Source organism: Hibiscus syriacus, unplaced genomic scaffold, assembly GCF_006381635.1.
Source record: "Hibiscus syriacus cultivar Baekdansim isolate YM2019G1 unplaced genomic scaffold, ASM638163v2 tig00008138_pilon, whole genome shotgun sequence".
Taxonomy (NCBI): domain Eukaryota; kingdom Viridiplantae; phylum Streptophyta; class Magnoliopsida; order Malvales; family Malvaceae; genus Hibiscus; species Hibiscus syriacus.
The window spans coordinates 26,104-37,431 of NW_024062152.1; the positions used below are offsets into that span (position 1 = coordinate 26,104).

Genomic DNA, 11,328 nt, shown 5'->3' on the forward strand with positions numbered 1-11,328 from the left:
TATCGGAAATATTATTATTTTTATATATTTTATTATTATTTAACGTTTTATCAATTTTGTTATTATATTTGATAAAACGCTATCGATTTTATTATTATTTTTTATTAATTTTGTTATTATTAAATACTTTACCGAAAATATTAAAAAAATTAATATTTTAAATATAAATAATAATATTTTAAATAATTTTTTATTTATTTTATTAAAATAATAATAACAAATTCAGTAGGACATTTGATTGATCTATATTGATATAACTTGCAGCGTCCCCAGAGAAAAAACAGCCCACAGGTAAAATTAATCAATCAATTCATTAAAAAAAACACACACACATTATCCTCATATTTCCCCAGATTACTCCTCTCGGGAAAGTAAATACCATTTATGCTTTCAATTGCTTGACAAAAACACAACAAAAAGCTGAAACAATTTTATTTGTTTAATGTTAAAATCTGTTAGTATTTCCTGTATTGTTGAATTAATTCATCTTCCATATTTACCCTTATCATCTTCACTCTATTTTCATGGAATTCTTCTATGGCAGGTTTTATTTTGAAGGTAGGGAATGTATTTCAGAATATATATTATCATTTTTTTTATTATTTTATGATAAAAATAGAAACTTCTTTTTTTTTTTTCTGGTGTTGCTATTTGGTTTTTAGGTTAGGATTAGGTTTAGATCTGTTTGGAATCAGATTCATCTTTTTAATTTTTTTTCCACTTTATTTTTGTTATGGTCTCAAATTTAGGTGAGTTTTCACGATTTTTGTTCTCCCTGAAAAATTGGTGTAGTCAAAAGGAGTTTTCTGAGCTGCTGAAGTGAAGCCAAATTGCAGATATCTTTTGGATCATGTAAGCTCTATATTTTTATAATTTATTTAATTTTTTGGATATATTTTTTATGATCTTTTGCTTGCATTTTTTGCCTGATGATAACTATAAAATAGTAAACTGGAATTTTTAAGGGCTTTATTGTATTATATATTTTTTTCTGAAATTTTCATGGATCAAATAAAATGGTTATCTTTTAGGGTTTAGGGCTGTTTTAATAATCAATTAAGACAGTAATGCATGATGATCATGGATTTAACTGGACGTTTAGGTAGCATAGATTCTGTTTAGGTCTGCTGATTTTGTTTTCCCTAGGAAAAGCTGAACAATATGTTCAAATGAATTTGATGTTGAATCTTATTTGTTGCATATGAATTTTTGAAGGTTACAGTTGGTGAAAAAAATTTCTGATCCCAAAAGGGCATGCAATCTGTTATTTTCTTGTTATATAGAACTTTCTAGAAGCAGTATTTTTAGAAATTTGATTGCAACATTTCACATTTGAGGGATCGTGATTTGAAAGTAATCAAATCACATAGATTTCAACTGGATCATCACTTCCCTGGTTTTAATCACCTAGTCAGGCTATATTAGTAATCTGATCAGCAGTTTTGTAAAAAGCACAACTGCTCTTTGGGTAACTTTAGGTGTTTGATACAAAATTATATTTGTGTTTCCATTTTGTCTATTATCTATGGCATGATTCTAGGATTTGGGGATTGGCATATGCATGAGTCAAACGAAATGTGATTTTTCATGCTTTGAAGTGTTTGGCCTGGCAGCATACTTTAGCATTGATCCTTACGACATAGCAAGAATGAAACTTATACAGGAATAAGCCTAAAACTTATTTGGTCTCTCTCTTGCTCTATCAGCCGAAAATAGTCAGGAAATGGCCTAGCAAGGATCATAGGTAATTATCATACCCAAAAATGCTGGAATGTACTCATCCTCGGTTCTTATTATCCTCATATCTTCTTTAACTTACTGAAATGTGGTTTTCTGTGGAAAACCTGAAAATTTATTGCATTGATTATTGCAGTGTTGACATGTTTTATGCCGAGTCTGTGAGAACATAATGGTTTGATTGAATGAAGATTTTGAGTTATGTTTCGTCTGTTTTTTCTTAATACTTGCTTTCTAATTCTGTGTAGATAAAAATTCTTCTTACAGCAGTTCAGAATTATAGTTAGGATGTTGCTCTGCCGTTTTGATTTCTTAATTTTTAAGCCAGGCCTGTTTTGTATTCAACTGTTCCTATTCCAGATACAGAATGTAGTGTTTGAAGTGTCATTCGTTGTCTTGTGTAGCAATACAGATGGGGACTGAACTTATGAGAGTTTTTGTTAAAGAAGAGAACGATGATATTCCATCAGTTCCCCCAGGTTTTGAGTCATATGCATCTTTTACGTTGACAAGGGGGGCACAAGATTCTGTAAAACATGAGAGTGGTAGTGAGAACTATTGTTCTGCCTCTGTGACCGCAAGAAGTTCTGATGCCAGTCCTGCCCTGAAGGAAATTGAATTGGGAAATAATGAAAGCACAAAGATTACAAAATCTCTGAGGCGAAGACCTTGGACAAACTATGGTATATATGATAGCAGTCCAGAAGATGAGCCCAATTGTGGAAAGCTTGATCTAGTTAGTTTCTTCTTTTCTTGTAATTTATTTGTTGAAACTTCTGCTTTCTTTTCTTGTAATATATTTGTTGAACCTTCTGTTTTCTTTTCTTTGCATTTTGAAAAAGTTGTTTTGTTTTGTAGTCTTGGATGCTGGTTTTGGAAAAATTAGCAGAGCAATATTATATCATCACTTCATGACAATGCTACATCTTCATAGTTTCATATGTCATTCATTTTTGCAGAGTCAAAGATTGAAACATAATCTTCCTAAGGGAGTTATCCGTGGATGTCCAGAGTGTAATGACTGCCTAAAGGTTAGTTTTTCAACTTCTTTTGTTCTTTCCTAGTTTCGTGAACTTTTACATGTTTCATTATCTTCCTCAGGCACCACCACTCTATTAAGGGACGGATGCATATAGCCAAATTTTGGTCTAATAGCATTTTAGGTCCTTATCAGTTTAAACTTAAGTAAAATTAGACTTTTGTCCCTTCCAATTTTTTAGATCCCTATTATTTTGAACTGAGGTACCTTGTCCCTCCCAATATTTGATCCTATCTCCGTCCCTGCCTCTATTGTCATTTTTTACAATACCAATGTTATGTTTATCCTCTATAATAGCAACATTGTAGATGTAAGAATGAATTGGAAATGCCTTGTGCTAAAGTTTTTGTCAGGATTAAATGACGGCTAATTTATATTGTAATGTAGCTTAAAGTGACAAAAACCGGTAATTGAAGCACTATGAAGGAACTAGACAATGCAATTTGGATTGTACAATCGATATTCTATTCTCCTTTTTTAGCCATTGTCTTCAAATAGTATTTCATTGATATGTAAATTGGTGGAACAGGTAACTGCAAGATGGCATCCAGAAGAAGCGTGTAGACCAGGCATTGTGGATGCACCTGTGTTCTACCCAACAGAAAAGGTATTTAATGTTGCTTACAATATTTGAGTTTTTTGAATATCATAATTTTCCTCTCATAGTTATTACTGGTCAAAGCTGCAGTTCTGCACTAGAGAATTAAATATCTTATCTGGTTTTGTGATGTCATCCCAGGAGTTTGAAGATACTTTGAAGTATATAGCTAGCATACGACCAAAAGCGGAACAATTTGGAATCTGTCACATTGTTCCTCCCTCTTCTTGGAAGCCTCCTTGCCCTCTTAAGGAAAAGAATATATGGGAAAATTCTGGATTTGCTACTCTGTGCAGAGGGTTGACAAGCTTCAGAATCGTGGTTCAATGAGAAAACTGTCAAAAGTTAACAACAATACGACGAAAAGGAGAAGATGCATGAGAATGGCTGTAGACTGTGGGTCTGATGGTGGAAATTTCTCATGGTCTTCTGATGCTGGATTTTGTGAAGTAGAGAGGTTTGGGTTTGAACCTGGTCCAGAGTTTACTCTGGATATGTTTCAGAAGTATGCTGATGATTTCAAGGCCCAATACTTTAGGAGGAAGGAAAATGATGTAGATATGAAAGGAAAAATGACCATTCTTCCAGAGCACCATGAACCTTCAGTTGAGAATATTGAGGGTGAATACTGGCGCATAGTGGAGAAAGCAACTGAGGAAATAGAGGTAAGTTTTGTGAGTTTGGAAATTTTCTCCTTTCCTTTCTGTTGATTAAGTTAATTAGCGTAGGATAGCCTGAGCTATTGAAGTCACTTTCCTGCTCCAGGAAGCTATAGTGGGACCAAATAAGAGTTTGAGAAAACTTTATTTTTAAAGCTTTTCTAAAAGCTGAAATGAGTTTCTGGAGGTTAGGAAGTTCCAAATGGGAGATTCTAGAAAGTGTCACTTGGAGAAGCTGATAGACAAAGTCAACGAAGTTTCAAGTGAACCAAAGAAAATTGTTCATAGATAGCTCAAACAATTTCATTCTGATGAAGTATTTGAAAAAATCTCGCACCAACAAACTTTTTTTTTTACACTCCAACTAGACCCATCAAACTCTGGTTGTTTTCTTATCTGCTCTGCTCTGTTCTTTTTTTTCTCTTTAAGAGGAGTTGCTAACTCTTGTGCTCCTTTTCTTTTTCAGGTCTTATATGGGGCTGATCTGGAAACTGGGGTTTTTGGTAGTGGGTTTCCTAATAAGTCCAGTCAAGTTGGATTTGCATCCAGTGAGAAGTACATAAAATCTGGCTGGAACTTGAATAACTTTCCCAGGCTTCCTGGATCTGTTCTCAGCTATGAAAGCAGTGATATTTCGGGGGTTTTGGTTCCCTGGTTGTATGTAGGAATGTGCTTTTCATCCTTTTGTTGGGTAAGACTTCAATGGCTATATACTTCCTTTACCCTTGCATGAGTTAAACTCGGTTCTGATATTTTTTGATAATTTTGTGTTAGCCTAGCTTGTGAAAAGGAAATTCAGGTCAATTTATTTTGTTTGGGTGACATTATTCTCCATTTGGTTCTCCCACAAATAGCATACCTTCAATTTGGCATAATAAGAATAGTTAAGAGGTTGGTATGCCTGAAAAGTGATTCCAGGATGGTGTTGTGAAACGTGGATGGATTTGTTACCAAAATAATGGAAGAAACCCTTAACAAAATATTATGCCACCTGGCCCAGTGTGCAGAAATTTGTGGATATGATTTTATGTTTTCTTAGTTGTTAGCCAACAAATGATTCTTTTGAAATTTCGAGTTATTGAAGTCACATTTAAGGCCATTACAATATAACGGATGACCTGAGGATTGCTAATATTGCTATTTTTCCCATTTGTTTTGTGTGGATGGGACTAGCATGTTGAAGATCACCACCTATACTCACTGAATTTCATGCATTGGGGTGCTCCAAAAGTATGGTATGGTGTCCCTGGAAAGGATGCTCCTAAACTGGAGGAGACTATGAAAAAGCATTTGCCTGACCTTTTTGATGAACAACCTGACCTGCTTCACAAACTGGTAAGCTAAAGATTTATAATATGGGGTTTATATTTGTAATTGTAGCTAAAGGTGACTTTAGTTAACTGTTTTGGAGTATGTCAAATGCACTAAGAAGCCAAATGTATCGAAAGATACTCTTGGTTCTCGAATTTAACTTATTAGATAATCACGAGAACTCTTTATTAGGATAGCATGTTTTACAAAGAACCCCGCCCAAAAAAAAAGAAAGAAAAAGCTCGATAAGGTCTGTTCTAAGCTGAACCTAGCTCAAACATTCAAAGGCACTGGCTATAATGATTATTAATTAAAATTTCTAATTTTTGAGAGATCACAAATAGACCTTACCAAGCAAGTAGCAAAATGATTTTTTAAGCCTGAACTAGTTTTGGTAATATACAAACTGAATTATACTGCCTCTAGTCTCATTTCTAGTTTGGATATCTGAGAGGAGTTAGGATGCTTTGGTTTACTATCCTAACCGACCAGTTAAAAGTAAATGGAGTGGACGCATTTACATAACAAATTTGTATGTCACGGTGCAAATGTAGTGGATCATAAGATCTTCTCTTTTCCCAGTTGTGCTTAATTACTGTAATATTACTGCATGATACAAATTACGCCCTGAATGTCATTCTTTCACGCAGGTCACCCAGCTATCCCCTGCTATACTAAAATCTGAAGGGGTACCTGTCTATCGATGTGTTCAGAATGCTGGAGAGTTTGTTCTGACATTCCCTAGAGCATATCATGCAGGGTTCAACTGTGGTTTCAATTGTGCAGAAGCAGTAAATGTAGCTCCTATTGACTGGTTGCCACATGGACAGATTGCTATTGAGTTATACCGTGAACAGGGAAGGAAAACTTCCATCTCGCATGATAGATTGTTGCTTGGAGCAGCAAGGGAAGCAGTCAAAGCCCACTGGGAGCTCAGCTTATTGAAGAAGTATACTTCTGATAACTTAAGGTGGAGAGGCTTATGTGGAAAGGGTGGAGTCTTAGCTAACACTCTCAAGGTAAGTTATGTCTGTTATTTTTCTTTGGGCTAATTTATTTGGTGGGATTTTATGAATTCTTATTTAGTCAGTTCAGAATCTCTGTATATGGTCTGGGTTTGAACTGTGTAAATTTTATTCTTAAGCTAGAACTGTGCATCTGATTCAAATTTAATGTTTGATGAACTTTGTAAGTGGTTTTGGATTGGTCCAATCTCTAGAGAATTGTTGATCCCAAATCTTTTATGATGTAAAAAGCTTGTGACTATGAGCTGTAAATATTTATGGGCGAATGAATGTAGATAGATTCATGCATGTATACTTCTGTGTTTACTGTATTTGTGCATATAGACACGTAACCTGTCGAAGTTATTTTTGTGTTGTTGATAAAATAAATTATATCTAGTGATTAATTTAGTTCCAAATCAAAATCGGAAATAGAGTTCATGTTTACTAGTCTTATAATATTTATTTAGTAAACTTATTAGCATATAGGCTACGCTTATAGTAACTCGGATTGATTTTGACAGACTATATATGTTTATTTCTTACAGAAACGTGTTGAGATGGAGCGTCTAAGCAGGGAATGTGTTTGCAGCTCCTCTCAGGCTGTGAAAATGGAGAGCAATTTTGATGCTGCCAGTGAGCGAGAATGCAGTATATGTTTTTTTGATTTGCACCTTTCTGCAGCAGGTTGCCAATGCTCCCCTGATAGATATGCATGCTTGAGACATGCAAAGCAGTTCTGCTCATGTGCTAAGGGTGCCGAAATTTTCCTATTTCGATATGATATAAATGAATTAAATATCCTTGTTGAAGCAGTGGAAGGAAAACTAAGTGCAGTATATAGGTGGGCAAGACTTGACCTTGGGCTGGCCCTGAGTTCATATGTAACCAAGGACAATATAGGTGGTAGGTTATACCATACCCCAGAAGGAGTACCTAAAGAAGAGCCAAAACCATCAGTCATTTCCTTCAAAGAATTACCAGGCGAAGAAATGTCGAAAAACAAACCCTCGATTTTATCTCAAATTTCTGCTCAGATGTTATTGCTACCAAGAAATAAACTATCGGATGCTACATTACCATCAGAAGATCCAAATTCTAAGTTGAAGAAAGGGGAATCGGTTCTTTCTTCTTCAAGCTTAAGCATGCCCGGAGGCCAAACTGCCATGGCAAGTAGAGTGAAGAAACCTTCAGCTCCACGAGATAATAATAGCATTCTTATTAGTGATGAATCTGAGAAACCAGTTTCAGAAAGACCAAAAGAAGATTCTGTCACAGAGCATTCGGAAACCTCACTGAGGCTGGCACCATCTGGTGAAAAAGCGAGCACATATAATTACAAGAATGAGGCTATCTTAACTACCCCTCTAACTGATGCTGTAGTAATGAATCAAAAGGAGGCCAATTCCCCTGATGTACAAAAGACTATTTTCTCGTCTCATTATTCTCTCATGAAAGACGAGCATGCTGAAAATAGTATCACATCGGTTGGATCTAATCACCAGGATATATTTTGTCATTTAGAATCTGCCACTCCAGAATCTGGTAAATGTGTTCAGGATTCTTGTAATACCACAGAGAAGGATGATAACAAGAATAAACCATTTACTGCTGAAAGCAATCTTCAGCATCTGCTGCCTTCGGGCAGTGAAAAAGTTGACAAGGATAAACATGAGAAGGTGCGAGTCATTGCCTCTGCAAATTTAATTGACAATACAAGAAGTAATGTAGGACTTTCTTGCTCTCAAAAATAATCTGGACAGAAACGTCCGGCAGAAAGGTCCTCGCATTGCCAAGGTAGTGCGTAGGATCAACTGTGATGTTGAGCCATTGGAACTCGGAACTGTGCTCTCTGGGAAGTTATGGTGTAACAGCCGGGCCATTTTCCTAAAAGGTTTGTCGCATTGTTGTTTATTGAGACTGATGCATGTCAATATGCTAGGTATTGGCAGCTAGATGTATTTACTCATTTGTTCTTATGAATGCAGGATTTAAGAGCTGGGTTAGATATATTAGTCTTTTAGATCCAAACAAATATGGCTTACTATGTCTCAGAAATTTTGGATGAAGAGAGGGATGGACCTCTGTTCATGGTAATCAAAATTTTTATTCTATCAACTATGTTTTTGTACCGCAATCTTATTAATTAGACGATTTTTTTCCTCTTACCCGGTTATGCTTCAACTTGCATTCTATAATGTTGGAAAATGTTGTCAAGGTGCTTTTCAGCATGCATGGCCTTAACGTTGATTTCGTTTCAGGTATCTGTGGAGCACTGTCCTGGTGAAGTATTCGTTCATGTTTCAGCTGCCAGATGCTGGGAGATGGTTAGAGAGAAAGTGAATCAAGAGATAACGAAGCAACATAGACAAGGAAAGACCAACCTCCCTCCATTGCAGCTTCCCGGCAGCCTCGATGGCTATGAGATGTTTGGTTTTTCTTCACCAGAAATTGTTCAGGTAAATTAGTTAGTGGACTATATTTGGTTCTCTCTACCTCCATTTCTGCTATGCTTAATAGATGAAGTAAAACTCATTTCTCGTTTGCTTAACATAATAAACCAGGCCATTGAGGCAATAGATCGAAATCGAGTTTGTATCGAGTATTGGGACTCGGCCTTTCTCACGACCGCAAGTGCAGTTTCTACAACAGTCTCACCTCACTGGTAATGCGGGCAATGTAGTTAGAACATCCGGGGAACAAAACAATGTAGGGCCTCCTTGGAACAATTGTGTGTCCGGCGAAGTTGACACAGTACTCAGAGGTCTATTCGAGAAGGCGAACTCTGAAGAATTACACTCACTTTGCAGCATTTTAAGTGAGAAAAGGCCACCCATGGATATAGACCTTGTGACTCGTCTCCTCAAGGAAGAGATTCACAGTCGTCGTCGTAGATGATCGAAAATATTTTTGTTCATTGGGATTCAAGATTCGGGAGCCCATTTCCCACATTTTTCAACTCTGTAAATATGGCACATTGCACGTATGGCTTTCAATCAATACACCATTCTTTCAGGTAGAAGAAGAAAGTGATAACTGATATGTAGCTGTGGGATCTTTTCATACCGACTATTTTTGTAGTCTGAAATTCAATTAATCCCCTCTCGTTAAACTATGAGCTACCTGACCGATAACTAGTTGGCCGTAATAAGTTCCTTAAATAAGATTGAGATATTGTCAATGGAATAAATTGAGTTGGGAGGATCGTTCACATGATAGGCATCTATAGTATTTAATTTGAATTAGTTGATTAATATTGATCGTTAAAAAAAAGAGTAAACTAAGTATTTAGTATCTAAATTTTCAAAAAAAAAAAAATTCAAATCATACCTAAAAGTTTAGTTTTTGTTTCATTTTTACCAAAACTTAAGTGTTGAAAAAAATTGAAAGTTTAGATACCAAAACACATTTAGTACCTAAACCATACTTAAGTTTTTTAAAAAAAAATGAAAGTTTAGGTATTAAAACGGATCAAAACTAATATTTTAGGTACTAGACGTGTTAAGTTTTTAACGACGATGTATTAAAATGAAATAATAACTAAAAGTTAGGTATGATTTTGAAAAAATTAAAAGTTTTGGTATTAAAACGGACCAAAACTAATAGTTTACGTACTAAACGTGCAATTTACCTTTTGCTGCCAAGTAAATTGTCCAACTATATACATCATAACAACTATAAGTTGTGGTAAAGTAGTACTTTGCAGAGTATCTAGCCATATGCTATTTTAGACCGCCAATTCAGACTAAATAGCAATGCTCTTCATAGACTGTTGAGAAATGTGGGTTGTATTTAACCCAGCTTTCCCTAGCCGCAAGGGGTGTTAACAACCCTGGAAAAAAGAGTGTTGAGACCTTAAAACTCGTTTCTCTTATTTTTCATGTAAAAGTGGTCCAAGGTTTTATGTGATACTGTATTGTCAAGACTATTTTTTCAGAAGTACCTGTGTCCAATGTATACCAGCACAAACTGCGAGAACCAAAAAACTGTTTTGATCTGAATCATGTGTAGTGAATGGAGGTTAAAATTTACCAATATTTATATTGTGTGCCTCCATTTACAATTGCATTTCATGTATCTAAACTTCTAATGTTTAGTAAGCTTAGCCAATTGTTAAAGCTAGAAGTTCTTTTGTACACACAATCCATGTCAATACAACACTTGATGATATGGCTATTGTATACTTCTTTCAGCCAGTCTTTTCTGTTTTGACTTCATTTCCTAATAGTAAAATTCAGTTTTTAGCATTGAATTATACTCTTGGATGTTCTTTGGTGGCATAACTATTCATTTTGATAGACAATTAAAGGTTTTAGTACTGTTTAATGGGTTGAGCATTGAATGTATTAAAAGTTCTCATCCTCTTTTGAATTTATATTTGAAATTGATCCTTTGTTGCGTGTTCACATGCATGTTTCCTTTCTTCTGTTGTTTTATTTTATGTTACTTGGACGGGGGTGTTTGTCGGATATGGGTATGCATCCGACACGAGTATGGTTAGACTTTTCTAAGGTTTGCTATATATTTGGAGGATCCTTGTTGGTCATATCCCCATATCTATGTGTGAGACACAGATGCTTAAAGAAAAATGAAGAGTTTGACCAACAGAGGTCTTATTTATCCCTTTGCCTACGATATGATTAGAATAGAGATGCATGTCAAAGATGGGTATTTTTGCACCATGATTGAATATTTTGATGTTGAAAATAGTAAGGTACTTTATTCATCTGTGATGTTATTCCATGCAGGAGGTTGAGGAACTAATAGAGGAAGTTCAAGAGGGTAGGAGAATTAAATTGATGCATCAGCCAACGAAGGGTAGTTATCATGCCTCCCAACTCTTATCGTTAATGTTCAACAATGTTTTATAATGTTTTGATATAACAAATTAAGGCAAAATGTTTTTTGACTTGATTGAATTTTTTCAAAGTTTTCAAAAATAATTCAAAGTCCATTAAACTAGAATTTGAGCATAATAGT

General features: G+C 35.2%; 1 long non-coding RNA gene and 1 pseudogene across 1 annotated transcript; both read left to right on the forward strand.

Moving 5' to 3' along the window:
• Positions 1 to 432: 432 nt before the first annotated feature.
• Positions 433 to 2,031, forward strand: LOC120201976. Its single transcript, XR_005523694.1, has 3 exons — positions 433 to 558; positions 750 to 852; positions 1,986 to 2,031. It is a non-coding gene; the product is annotated as an uncharacterized LOC120201976 (long non-coding RNA).
• Positions 2,032 to 2,149: 118 nt separating this feature from the next.
• LOC120201975 lies at positions 2,150 to 9,418 on the forward strand (annotated as a pseudogene).
• The last annotated feature ends 1,910 nt before the right edge of the window (positions 9,419 to 11,328 follow it).